We start from the raw sequence: 14,494 nt of genomic DNA, 5'->3' as shown, positions 1-14,494 counted from the left end.
AATACTCTCATGTGGCTTTCCTGTTTGTGTAGCATATCTTCAAACAGGCACATGTGATTCTATGTGGGCACATACACTGTCAGTCATCTTTTCACATGGTGATTGCATCTTTATCTGGTGGGAGTCCTATTATTTTGCATCCACACAATATACTGGTGACCTATACATCCTTCTCCTCCTGTGTTGATGTGATTTAGGTAACATTTTGTCTCGTCATCACAAATAACAGCTCAAGCACCTTGCTCATCCTGCTTGTACACTAGTCATGAGCTTTCCGATTGGCAACTACTCACTGTAAACACAACTCTTACCAGTTAACATCCTTTCCTTACCGGTGCAAGACTGTACCGGTAACCTGTCCATTTCATCCACACAAGTCAAACACTAACTTGTGTGTCGGTGACTCCAGTGGTCATTTCTCTGAATGACATTCTCTTCTTTACCGGTGACCTGCAACACTAGTTGACATTAATGACTGCATGTCAACAATTCTCCCATACTAGTTGTCCTTCTATATCGGTTGATATCAATGACAACACAATGCCAACAATATGATCATTTCTACTGTCGGTTCACTGTCATAAGATTTAGCTTGGTCTTTGTACTGCTCATCCACTTTCACATTAGCACTCTCCACAAGTCTCTGCAATCTTTTGTTATAACATCTTTATGCTTTGCTTTTAGTTGAATAACCAAGAAATATTACTTCATCACATCTAAGTTCAAACTTTCCACTAGAATCATCTCTTTTGATATAACACTTACTTCCAAAGATTCTGAAATATTTAAGAGTAGGAGAATGACGAAACCATAATTCATAAGGGATCTTACTGGTATCGCCTTTGATATGAACTCTGTTGAATGTATAAATTGTTGTACTTACTGCTTCTCTCCAGTAAATATGAGCCAAATTAGCTTCCATCATCATGCTTCTGGCTACATCTAAAATGGTTATGTTCTTTCTTTCCATAATGTCATTCTGCTGAGGTGTCCGGGGAGCAGATAACTATCTCCGAATGCCATTTTTCTCACAATAGCTATTAAACTCACCGGATGTGAATTCACCACCTTGATCTGATCTCAGATACTTGGTCTGTGAATTCCTGTTTGTGTCTCAACCATAGCTTGAAAGATCCTGAATTTCTCAAAGGCTTCAGCTTTCTCCCTTAGAAAAGCAACCCACATCATTCTAGAATAGTCATCAATGATTAACATGAAATATCTATCACCTTGAAAGCTTCTTGTATTAGCAGGACCACATAGGTCAGTATGAATCAAATCAAGAACATTATTAGATTTATCAGGTATTCTCTTACAAGAAGTTCTGATTTGCTTACCCATATGACATTTTTTACATACCGGATTGTGAGGCTTCACAATCCTAGGTAAATCTCTAACTGCCTTAGTTGAACTGATCTTTACAATGCAATCAAAATTTGCATGACACAACCTCTTATGCAATAGCGAACTTTCATCAATATGTGCAATCAAACATGTCTTTTCATCGGAGTTCAAATGAAAGATGTTACCTTTTGTCTGTGTACCGGTTGCAATCTCCAAACCTAATTTGCTAATGATTTTGCACTTTTCATCCTTGAATTGTAATTGAAATCCTCTGTCTACCAACTGTCCTACACTCAAAAGATTATGCTTCAGACCATCAACATAATAGACATTATCAGTGTTATGCTTACCATCCAATGAAATGGTTCCTCTTTCTTTGATCATGCATGCCTTGTTATTACCAAATCTGACTTGACCACTATCAAATTCTTGCAAGGTTAGAAACTTTCCTTTGTCACCTGTCATATGATGAGAACATCCACTATCTATTACCCATTCATCTGTCTTCAACTTTTGTTGCAAGGGCCTTTTCCTCATTCTTGATAACTGGTTCCGGATCATCTTCCTTCATAGCATAAAATACCCAATTTTTTCCATTGTCCGATCCACTAGCTGAATCTCCTGCCGGTTCTTCTTTTGAGTCATCAGTTACTCCTTCCTCATCAGCATAGTAGCATGATTTGTTATTGCATTTCCTGTACTTATGCTTGATCTGATATTCAAGGTTAGGCTTAAAAGATCTTCTTGCTCTTTCTTCCAATTTTGAATTCCTTTCAGAACATCTAGATGCAAAATGACCTATCTTATTACATGAAAAACATTTGAAAGGAGATTTTCCTTCATACTTGCTTCCTCACGGACCTCTAGGTATCCTTCGACAAATAGGGCTTCAAGTTGCTCAAGCTCTGCATCTTATTTCCTAATCTCTTCCAATTCTTTTGCATACAAAACTTTCCAATCTTGCTTGTCAGTTGATGATGTAGATACCTTAAATGCAATATCAACCTTTTTCGCTCCAAGAGGACCAAATTCTTCAAGCTCAAAAGAAGGTATCTTCCCAAGAAGAGTATCTCTATTGACAGAAGAATTAGGCATGGTTCTTAGCTCATTAATTGCAGTTACCTTCGTCTTATATGCCTGTGGCAAAACCCTTAACACTTTTCAAACAATCTCTTCCTTGCTCAGAGATCCACCATAGCACTAAATTCCCAATACAATTTCATTAACCCTTTCCATGAATGCAAAAATTCTTTCATCTTCTTCCATCTTCAATCTTTCATATCTTACACGATAACATTCAAGTTTTGCAATTTTAATAGTAAGATCACCTTCATTCAGAGTCTCCAACTTATCCCACATAGCTTTTGCCAATGATTTCTTTGATAGTCCCATGATTTGTTGATCTGATAAGGCACTTAAGAAGGATTCTCTAGCTCTGCAATCACTCTCACTGTTCTTATCCAAGTTTGTCGATGCAAGAAGGCCAGATGCCGAATTATGAGGAGTGTAACCATTCTGAGTTATTTCCCAAATTTCCTTTCCAATGCATCTTAAATGAGTCTCCATCTGAATCTTTCATACTCCATAGTTTGTTCCATCAAGCCTAGGGTTCTCCTTTCGGAAAACATGAGTTCAACTATAGTTGCCATAGGATCTTACTCAAGCAGTTAAGCTTACGCAAAAAGAGGACTAGGCTTTGATACCAATTGTTAGGATAACCGATGAACTAAGAGGGGGGTGAATCAGTTGTTAACAGATAATGTGAATCAAAGCACTTAAAACCTTATACTGGTATAACTGATTAAGCATTAAAGCATAAATGAAAACCAGGGAATCAATACCATGCAACCATAACACATAACACCGGGATTTGTACGTGGAAGACCCGATAAAGGGAAAAACCACGGTGGGAAACCTACCCACAATCAGATGATACTTCTGCAGCAAGTATATAATTACAATAGGGGCCTGGACATGCATAAAGGTAAAATGCCTAGAGCACACTGCTCATCATAATGGAGTCTCACTAACTAGACATATGTCAACCACCTCAAGATATATGGACTACAATCCAAAAAGAAGAACTGTCGGTGATACAATCAAACATGTCAGATTACAGTTCCAGTTAAGCTCAATATGTGAGGTCTAAAACCTCTTACATAAACCCAACTCGATCACCTATGATCGACCAAATCCTTTCCACAAATTATTATTACATTATTCGCTCCTTGCCCATCATAAATGATCTACAATGAGATCTTACATACATTTATACCAACCCGAGACCTAAACAATTAGGTCGGCCACACAAATGATAATACAATAGATCCATTACATAATCCTAAAATAAAATCATAACACATGTCGGCCTAAGGCCAAACAAATAACATCCAATCAATAAAACATCTCGAAAGCGCATCGGAGGATCCACCAACACATTTCTTGCAAACCGGTCCATAACCTAGATATCATCGGACCTAAATTAGATCCACACACGCCAAATCAATCACACCAATCAGTCGAGGCACGAACACAATCACCATCAGCATCCTAAATCTCTTATAGAAGCTGCACCAACACCACTTACGCATAACATCAAAGATCTTCAATAGAGCTCTATCGGTGAAACCCTTACCAAATCAATAAAGCAAGCTTACTACAACATAAGATAGCATTTGATCATCAAGTCAATACCAACTAATTGAAACATACTTCAGAAGCATATGAACCATCCATACAAACATATTCCATCAACCAGATCATACCGGTGGCAATCAACTGATTATCATTCAATCCAATCCACCTACCAGGAGCCAGTAAACAACCATACCAGTAAGTGTTCACATCAATGACAAAACATCAGTGCAACACATAATCAATTCTATCATATGGCCAACACTTACTCAGATCCTAATGGAAAGGTTATGAAGGGCCTCAGTACATGCATTGAGAGGATGGTACCCGATGTTGAGGAGAGACACCTCATTATGAGCGAACTCTAAAATTATGAAGAAGCTAGGGATAAGCTATTCTCTTCAGAGCTGGCTAGAAGAGGAAGAACCACTCAAACCCCAAGTATAACATTTGCCATTTGGATTTTGGGATCTAAAGTGATTGATAAATTCATAAATTATGTTTTCTCTTTTCTCTTTGTTTTCTAACTTTTTAATTTTTTTTATTTTGCAGATGCTTGGTGGCAAAATTGGGGTGGAAATACCCCACATCTCAAAAAAATTTCCCTCGGAGTCTTATGTCAGCCTTGTAGTTCATCCAATTGTGAGCGCAATTGGAGCTTGTTTGAAGCAATCTACACGAAGAAGAGGAGCAAGTTAGCGTAGAAATGCCTCAATGACCTTGTCTTTATGCAATATAATCTTCGATTGTGCGTAAGGTAGAGGAAGTAGAAGGTGATCCAATTGACTTGGATGATATAGATCCTTATAGTGATTAGACATCAAATGAGCAGCCTCCATTGTTTTTTGAGAGGAAGGCTATGGAGGAGGAGGGGGGTGGGTTTATGAGTCATTGCCAGTGCCACAAGCAGGTGGAGACGTAGCTTCAACCAGGATGGGGGATGAGCCAACCATACCTAGCGAGGAGGCACAGTCATGTGCCTCACGCGAGTCACGCCCACTGCAGACTTCTAGGACTAGACCCTCTAGCTCTACCTCTCCCCAAGTTTTTGCTAGAGCTAGGAAGAAGTCGTAGTTAGAAATTGTAATGATGTATTTACTTTTGGTTTTACAAAAACTATTTACTATATTGCTTCCAGGCTTCCAAGGTTCCAGCCACCAGCATTCCTCATGGGGATGCGATTTTGTAGATAATATATCTAGAATCAGCTTGTTTCTTTTTTGTTCTCATTTATTGACTCATTGGATGCATCTTCTCATTAAATTTTGAAAAAAAAATGAATTTTTAATTAAATTTAAGCGTATTTTTAAGTTGTCGAGTTTTTCGCCGAGTTTTTTTTTCCAGACCTTGGCGAGTTTTGCTGAGTGGCGAGTAGTTCAACTATGCTTAAAACTATTACATTAGCTCTCCTAGTGTTGGAAATATTGTTTCAATTATTTCCTAAATTACTATCTTCACCATTGTTACCGTTATTATTTTGATTAGCCCTATTCATATCCACATTTTGCACCAATTGAGTTAAAATATATCAACTATTGCTGCCCTCTAGCAAGACCATTAAAAATATAATATATGCTATTATTATCCGTATCTTTCAGCCATGATTTATTTTCCCAACTCTCCCTCAATTGGAAAATCTGCAATAGGAACTCTTTTTTTAATTTCTTGGAGGATTAAATTGTCTTTTCTCAAACAATACTTGTTTTTACCTTCACCCAACTATATATGAATTATTTATTTGCATGAATTTGTTCAAATCCCTACAAGTTGACAAGATTTGTGGCTCTAATGTTAGCATAGCTTCAAAGTTGAACTTCTTGTTCTAGCCGTGATTTACAAAGAACAAATGTTGCATGCTTTTTCTTATGTTAAGACAACCAACGAAAAGTGTAGTTTAACTCTTTATGCCTCTTCAAAAACATCCATACATTTTCACCATAATTTCAATTCTTGTCGTAGTTCATCCTTTTTATAATTCATGCATTTTGTAATTATTAATGATAGAATGTTTCGTTTTTCATTCATTCATAACTCTGTTTTTTTATATATTTTTATTTGCAATTTTTTCATTTATTTTCCAGCTAGATTCTTGTACATGTTCAACTGCAATTTTACATTGTATTAGAGCGTACGGGATCTAGGAAGGAGCATAAGCAATCTTTTGCAGGTATTGAATATTAGATCTGTTATAAAGAATGGAATTTTCAGCCTCTACAATTTTCACACCATAAAACTATTTTGAATAGAAGACAAAGATTCTTCTTCATCTCAGAAGTAGAGGCTTGTATCACATAATCATGGCCACAGAGATTGAATCAAATTCTATAGTTGAAAAATTTAAATATTTATCATCTTTAAAACCATATGATGGTCCTTTTATTCTCACAACAGATGACTTTTAAGTAGAAGCAACTAGGCTAGGGAGGGTAGGTCTTAGAATTGGTAGTTTTGAAAATGTCCTACACATTTTGAAACTTTATGTTAATCTTCTCTTTGTATATCAAATGACACATATTGGCATGGGAAGGAGAGTTGAATTTACCCTTGATTTGGTGAGTATATTTCACACGCAAGATAACTCCAAAATTTCTACTGGTAAGGCCAATAATCAATCTCCTTTGTATGTTTTTTTTTACTTTGTTCCTTAACCAGATTCTACTTTACTACTAACATATGCAAATGATGAAAGTACAATTTCTCATGAAAGATTTGGTCATTTAAACTTTAGATACATGCAACAACTTAGCAAATATGGAATGGTAAAAAGGCTTGCTTGTCATAGAATTTTTTGATGGAATTTGTGAAGATTGAGCTCTTGGAAAGCATCCACAAGAAAAAAAAATTCGAAAGGGAATGCGTGGAGAGCCTCTTCTCCTTTAGAGCTTGTTCATGGAATTCTTATAGATCCATTTCATGAACCTTCCATGAGCAAAGCCAAATATGTGCTAACATTCATTGATGATTGCACAAGATACAAGTGGATGTATTTTCTCATATTCAAGTCTAAGGTGTTTAAGAATGTCAAGAATTTAAAAGCCCATGCAGAGAAGCAGTCTGGGAAATTGATCAAGATCCTTCGCACAGATAATGGGGGAATATATCAATAATCATATCCAACATATTTATGATGAAGAAGGAACACAATTGCATAACATAGTTGCTTATTCTCCGCAACAGAACGATGTAGCTGAGAAGAAGAATTGATCTTTGAAAGAGATGCCTAGTTGCATGCTAGGTCCCTTCCCTCCAGATTGTAGGTTGAAGCAATCAACTATGCTTTGTACATACAAAAAAAATCTCCTCACAAATTTGTCACAAGGAAAAATACCTTTTAAAGCATGGAGAGGCATGTTGGCAACAACAATGAAGGAAAACAAATGGGGTGGGGGGGGGGATGAATCAATTTTCACCAAATTAACAAACTTAACCTCAAATATAATCTGATTAAATGTAGAAACAAACAAAATAAGCAAATTGATAACACAACACCAAGATTTTGACGTGGAAAACCTGGTTAAGGGAAAAACCACGGTGGGAACCTATCCACAATAAGATGATACTCTGCAATAGTATGTGAAAATAATTACAATGGGGAATGCACATGCATTCAGGCATACTCCCTAGAGCTCACTGCTCAAAATAAGAAGACACAGAAGGCTATAACCCTCAAGGAAGGTTCACTACTTTACAAAGAAGTCTCACTGACTTACAAAATATTCGCACAACAATCCGGAATCAAATGAACTGAAAGAATAGCATCTGCAAATGCCTAAGGACAGTTCCGATTAAGCACATTTGTTTGTCCTGCAACAATCTCTGCTCAATACATCTCACCGAAGGATAAATTCGCTTAAGCACCACATACACCACTCTCTGATAATGCAAACATAATATCGATACCCAAATTACATGACTGTACAACCTATTTATACAAATCATCAACCTTGACAACAAGGTCGACTCAACCCGAAAAGACCTAATTACAAAATCTCATCACATGATACATAAATAAACCACCGGACCAATATGATGATATACATGACATAACATGGACCTAAACCAAATCTCCAAATATGCATCACCACTGGAAATCCCGCCAAGATCAACCACAACATGCTACACCATCAAATAGGTCTCATATAACCTGAAGAACACCATCGGCTAAACAAAACACCAAAACCATGCAAAACAACTAATGTAGATCATCAAAACAAATAAGACATAATTAGGAAACATTAGCAAGCAAGTTAGAATCATCTGTAACAACTACACCAATCACCACTTATCAAATCTTCATCGATCAACATCTAAAACTCAAGAACACTCAAACAGGAGCAACTGCCATGAGTAAAGATAACTTGCGGAGCACCAAATCACGAACCATCTGCAATGAAGATACACAACAACATCCAAAACTACCTCTCAAAACCGTAACTCAAGATCTGATCACACCATAATATACTAGAGGAAATATTTAACTCTACAAAGCACTAATCAGAAGAACCAAACCGTAAACCGTATCATATGATATGATGAATTGAGCGCTCGGATCACTAAAATCAATACAAAAATATATGATACTAGAAATAGTCCATATACCAAACCATGATCCCAATAAACCAATTTGCAACCACCGAAGCAATAAATCACAGGAATATATTATCAATGACAAAAACATATCCTAGCAGCAACAATGTCCAACAAGGCATGCAACAAGATGTTGCAAATTTTCACACTTTTGAATCACCCTCATGGGCACACAATCCTACAAGCAAGAGGAAGGCTTCGGAGCCTCAAAGCAAAGAATGCATCTTTGTTGGACATCCAAATGATGTAAAGGGATATAGATTGCTAGATCTTTCAATAGAAATGCTCTTCATTGGAAGGAGTGTCAACTTTAATGAAAGCCTTGTTCAACACACACTTGATGACCAGAGGGGGGGATGAATCAGCATAAACCAAAATTCATTCATCCATTAACACTTAAAATATTGAATTCAAATTGTAGAAATGAAGAATAAAATAAAGCCTTCATCACACATGGACATCAATATTTTTACATGGAAACCCCAATGAGGGAAAAAACATGGTGAACATCAATTCACAATATATGAAATAAGTGCTACAATGTCAGTTTTAGGCACATTTCTATAAAGCTCACTGCCACCTGGAATTGCAAGCTAAGTCGCACAACCCTAGGGTAAGATACAATGAATTGCAGACTAAAGATCACTTCTTTGTGGTAAGATACAATATCACAACATATCTCAAGATTACAACGAATTGCACAGGTGAATTCTTGTAGAAGAAGCATCTCAAATGCAAATAGTGCATTCCTCCTTAAAGCACAAATCTGAATCTATCACACTTAATTTGGGCACTTCATAAACTTAACATCAACTCTTACAAATGCAGATATTTGCATATCACTTTCACCAATGACAACTACACAATTCTCAAATGATTTGTCCTTATATATGTTAGGATTCCCATAGATACTGAGAGGGGGGGTGAATCAGTATCTAACCAGTGATAAGATTTTCTTAACTTAAAACATGTAGAGCAAATTAGAACTGTGTACCGGTAAACAGAAAGTAAAGCAATAAACAGAGACAACAACAACCAAATGAAAAACACACCATAACATAATATTTTAATGAGGAAACCCGGTGTGGGAAAAACCTCGGTGGGATTTGTGACCCACAATATTCACTTACTGGCCAATAAGAGAATATTACGGCTACAAGAGGGGCCTACCCATGCAAGAAGGCCAAGTGCCTAGAGCTCACTGCTCAATTACAAAATGGGAAGTCTCACTGACTTACAAAATGGATTATATAAATCCAATGTCTTGTACTGCTTCAAAATAGCATCTACTATGCCAGATTCAGTACTGGTTTATAGCTCTGCTTCATACATAAACCCTTAAACTATAATTCGCATAATAGGTCTGCCTTATTTCGCTTAATTACATTCCTCCATTCATTACATCTATATTTTTGTTCTACAATGATCTCTTATATATATGAGTCATTTTACAATATGCCAAGTCGGCTTACAATAATTTTACAATAATAAACAAAATATATTAACAACAAAATTCCTGTCGGCTTCTGTACCGGTATGCTTCCTTTCACTGCCGGTGTCGGTGGTCTGTGTGCCGGTGTAGAATCTAACTTAGCTGGTGCCAGTGGATTGCCTTGCCGGTGTCATAGGATTGTAAGGTTTCCATCAATGACAGAACCTTCAATCACCTACAATGTCTCATTGGAGTGTGCATTTGCCAACAATCTCCCCCTTTGGCATTGATGGCAACACTCATGAGAAAAATTCAAAAAAATATCCAAAAATTGAAGTCCAAAAATTGTTACCAAAAATGTCTGCTCCACCTGAGCAGATGATCCCTAAGTTATTGGATTTTTCTCATACCACTACTCCCCCTTTGGCATCAATGACAAAGGTTGTCAAAGTGTCAATAGAGTGTAGTTTCATGTCTCAACCTTGTAACCGGTTGGTTACAATCTGAAAAAGTTCTGCCAAAACCAGATTCAAGTTCTTAATGAACTTTTTACTGTCTTTTATTGCGGCCTCTGTCCTCTGAACTATACCGGTGAGGTGTTGCATTTGCTCTGCCGATGTTTTCTGTCCTTGTACCAATGCATCAGATATTTCTTTCCTTAAGGATGCTAGGTAGTCCATTTTTGGACTTGGTCTTAATTTCAGATCCTTAGCCTTACTTTTTATTCTCTCCTTTTCTCTTTCTAGTTTTAGTGATTCTTCCTCAAAACCTGTTATCTTTTGCTGAAAAACTGATAATGAATCAGATGAATTAATAAAATTGTCAGCTAGTTGATTTATTTCCTCCTGTATCTTGTTGATCTTCTTGTCTATATCAACTGTCAAAAAGTTAGTCTTACAAGTATCTATGTACAAAGTTTTGAATTCCTTTAATGTGCTACATAATTCCGATAGAAGTGTGTCAAACTTCCTTGTACACTTCTTTATTTGTTTCTCAAAGAATTTTTGTCTTTCCTTTTCTAACCTCTCTTTGAATGCGTCCTCCTTTATTTGTTCAACTATCACTGTGTTGTCAGTAATATACTTAGACAAAGTGTCAAGTTGACTCAAAAAATCCTTATTATCTACATTACATTTTGGAGCTATCATCTTCAAAATTGGAATTGTGTCATCTATAGCCTTATATGCCTGTGAACTACAATCTGTTATTTTCTTTATAGAGTCTAAAAGAACTTCAGTTACATTTGTTGTCATGAATCCTGCAGTTGAAGAGCCAACGCTTTGAATTCCGCCAATGGGAGCAATATCCTTGCTTGCAGTGACCTATGGTAGGTTAGTCTGTGTTTCCATTTCCTTAAGCAATGGTTTGTTTTGCTCGGCAGTTGTCGGTGGCACTGATTCTGTATTAACCTGTTCCTGTGCTGGAGCTTGTTGCTCTGCTTGTTGCTCTGTTTGTTGTTCTGCCTGTTGTTCTATGGCACTATCTATCGGTTTTCCTTTAGTGTTATCTGTGTTATCAGTTACCGGTGGCTCACTAGCCATATCTGTCTTACCGGTTGTGTCCTTATCTACCACAATGTTGACCTTCTAGTATCAACATCTACTGTATATGATACCTCAGAATTAGGATTTGTATCCTCTTGTGATATATCCATACTCTCATCAGTCGGTTGATCTTCAGTTGTTGTTACCGGTGGAGTATCTTGAGACGGTGGGGGTAGATTATCTGTTATTTTGATGCTTGGAGGTCCACCAACCTTTCCTTTTCCCTTATCCTTGTCTTTCTGATATACCTTGATTGGTTTGGGGTTTCTATATTCTTCCTGTTTTTCTTTCTCAACAAGGAATATATCCCATCCGTTAGCAGTTTCCTCTGCAACTTCATTTACTCTACCAACCATAAGTGCTACATGCCGGTGTGCAGTTGAGAATACTGTCCGGTTAGCCTCTGAGATCATATCGTCTATCTCCTTTGGTGAGTTAACAGGATAAACAGCAAGTAGTTTCTCAATCTTTATTTTCTTGTCAAGCTCTATAACAGCTTGCCTTCTAGCTTCAAGTCTCTTAAATAGTTCTACCGGTTCTTCATCTACAATTTGCATCAAAAATTTCTTATAGATATCCAAGTGTAGAATTACACTATTTTCAACTTTCTCCTTGTCATCAACTAATAATGTATCATATAGTTTTTTGATGTTTTTCAGCTGTCCATTCTCTGTTATTTCATCTAGTAGTTTGTCAATTGGAGCAATATTTTCTTGTCCTTTTCTTTGGTGTTAACTTTTTCTTCTTTGGAGTTATCTTCTTAGCCGGAGGCCTCACTGCCTATTGTTTTTGCCTGGTTCTTCTAAGCGAAGGTGTGGATACCGGTGAAGGTTGTCTTTTCCTCACAACTCTTTTAAATGCAACTGGCATGTCACTTTCCGAAGAAGTTGCTACCAGTGAAAGCTGAGTTTCCGGTTGTTGTGCTTGTAACTCATCTTCCGTGATACCGGTTTGTTTAAGTAGATCTTCTTTGATAGCCTTAGCCTGCCTTGATCCTTTCATCATTGTTGCTTCTACTTTCTTCACTCTCTTTTTGGATTGAATTTGATTTTCAATGGTTTCATCACTGCCAAATACCTCTTCCTTAGGTTCCTTGGGTGCTTCCAGAAGGGCTTTTGCATATGTTTCAATGATGTGATCATCTGTCTCATAACCCATTTCAGTAACCCAAATTGTTCTTAGGATAACTGCCTCCATCCAGATCTCATCCTTCTTAATCACAAAACATATGTCATCCTTATATTTATTTACAATTTCTTGTGATGGTCTGACTCTAGCGTTCATTCTGGCCTTTAATGCTTTAAAGTACTCATTAATATTCTTCTCTTTGTTTTCACCCATGTTGTTCAATAAGTCAGATAACTGTTTGCCTATCAGTATGTCAAATCCAAGGTTCTTATTACCTATACCGGGCACCTGTTTGGTTATATGTAGCATTAAGCAAACAAGTAAGTTGCCAAATCTAAATGTCCCTTTCTTATCCTTCTTGATCTTTCCTAGATTGTCAATCAATTCATCCTTCAACCATTCACACATATCAATTTTCACATTATCCTTAATCATGTCGTGAGCACTCTTTATGCATAAGCTGGAAATTGAATTTAGTATGTTTGCATGTGTTGTTTTGCATCCTAGAATCATGCTAATGAATCTCACATTTATGTTAGTTACATCATTCACCCTTAAAGACCTTTTGTCGGATGTTGCACCTGTTAGGTTCATTACTAGGTCATTTGAGACCTTCTTTGTCTTGTCAGGTCTGTTACTGGTGGAGGGTAACCCTATTACAGCTTTTACAACTTCCTTAATAATTTCGTGAATTGAATCCAGCCAGAAAAATTCACCATGAACCCTGCTCAACACTATCCTTATCACTTCCTTAGGGAAATTCGGAATGCAGAGAATTTCTGTGAATCCTAGGGTTTCAACTATTTTGTGTTCAGGTTTCACATTACCGGAATCATCACAAATAACAGTCTTGTACATGTTCTTAATTTCTTCATCCCCTAATTCTTCTATATGGCAATGAATATATATCCTAGGGTCTTCTGCAAAAACTACTCCTTTGGGGATTTGAAAAAAAGCACCAACATTATCATCCTTCTTTGCTATTTCGGGAACTAACTGAAAAACGGGCCTAGGACGCTTGATTACTTCCACTACAGTAGGGTTTGCTATGAATTCAAGTACAGAAGAGGATGCCATGATTATAAATACCTTTTTCTGCCTTTGGAAAGATTGATTGCTGAATTGCTTTGCTTCTTTGCTTGAAATGCCTTAGCTCGGAATTTTCGCGCTCTTCAAATGTTTGAATGCTCAGTGAAGTGGAATGGAGTCAAAAACACTGATTTATAATGTTAATTTTGCCAACCACCATATTTAATGCTTGTCGGTTAAGTAATCACTTAACATATCTACCGGTATAGAAGTAATTTTAACTTCTTACGATCAACCGAGGGAATAATAGCATGTTTCACATTTCTTTGCCAAACCCTCAAAGAAATTTTCTTTAGTTAGATGAAGACTCTCCTGCTGGTGGAATGTTACTTTCTTCTGTCGGTGGAGTGTTACTCTGTTCTGCCGGTGGAGGAGTATTTCTATCAAAATTTAGTTCTGATTTCCTGATCCATTGTTTTGAGAATTCCTGCTTTACTTCTTCAACCTTTTCTTTACCTTTCAAATTAGCACCATTGTTGTTTACCGGCGAGGACTTACTTTTACAAAATTTTGCAATATATCCACTCTTGTTACAGGCATAACAAGTCACATTATATTTCTGAATAGCTTTCCCATAACCTATGCCAGTTTGTGTTCTGCATTGATTAGATAAATGTCCAAATCTTCCACAAATATAACATCTCACATTCATTCTGCAATTTTCAGAATTATGATCAACTTTGTTGCATTTTGAAAATTGACCAGTGGGTGTACTGGTAATCTGATAATTTCTAGA

The 14,494-nt window shown here is 36.8% G+C and overlaps 1 pseudogene; it reads right to left on the bottom strand.

Moving 5' to 3' along the window:
- LOC131078230 (truncated transcription factor CAULIFLOWER A-like) overlaps positions 1 to 14,494 on the bottom strand; it is a 182,485-nt pseudogene that overhangs the window by 90,256 nt on the left and 77,735 nt on the right.

This window comes from Cryptomeria japonica, chromosome 5, assembly GCF_030272615.1.
Source record: "Cryptomeria japonica chromosome 5, Sugi_1.0, whole genome shotgun sequence".
Classification (NCBI taxonomy): domain Eukaryota; kingdom Viridiplantae; phylum Streptophyta; class Pinopsida; order Cupressales; family Cupressaceae; genus Cryptomeria; species Cryptomeria japonica.
This window is presented reverse-complemented; position numbering and strand designations above follow the sequence as displayed.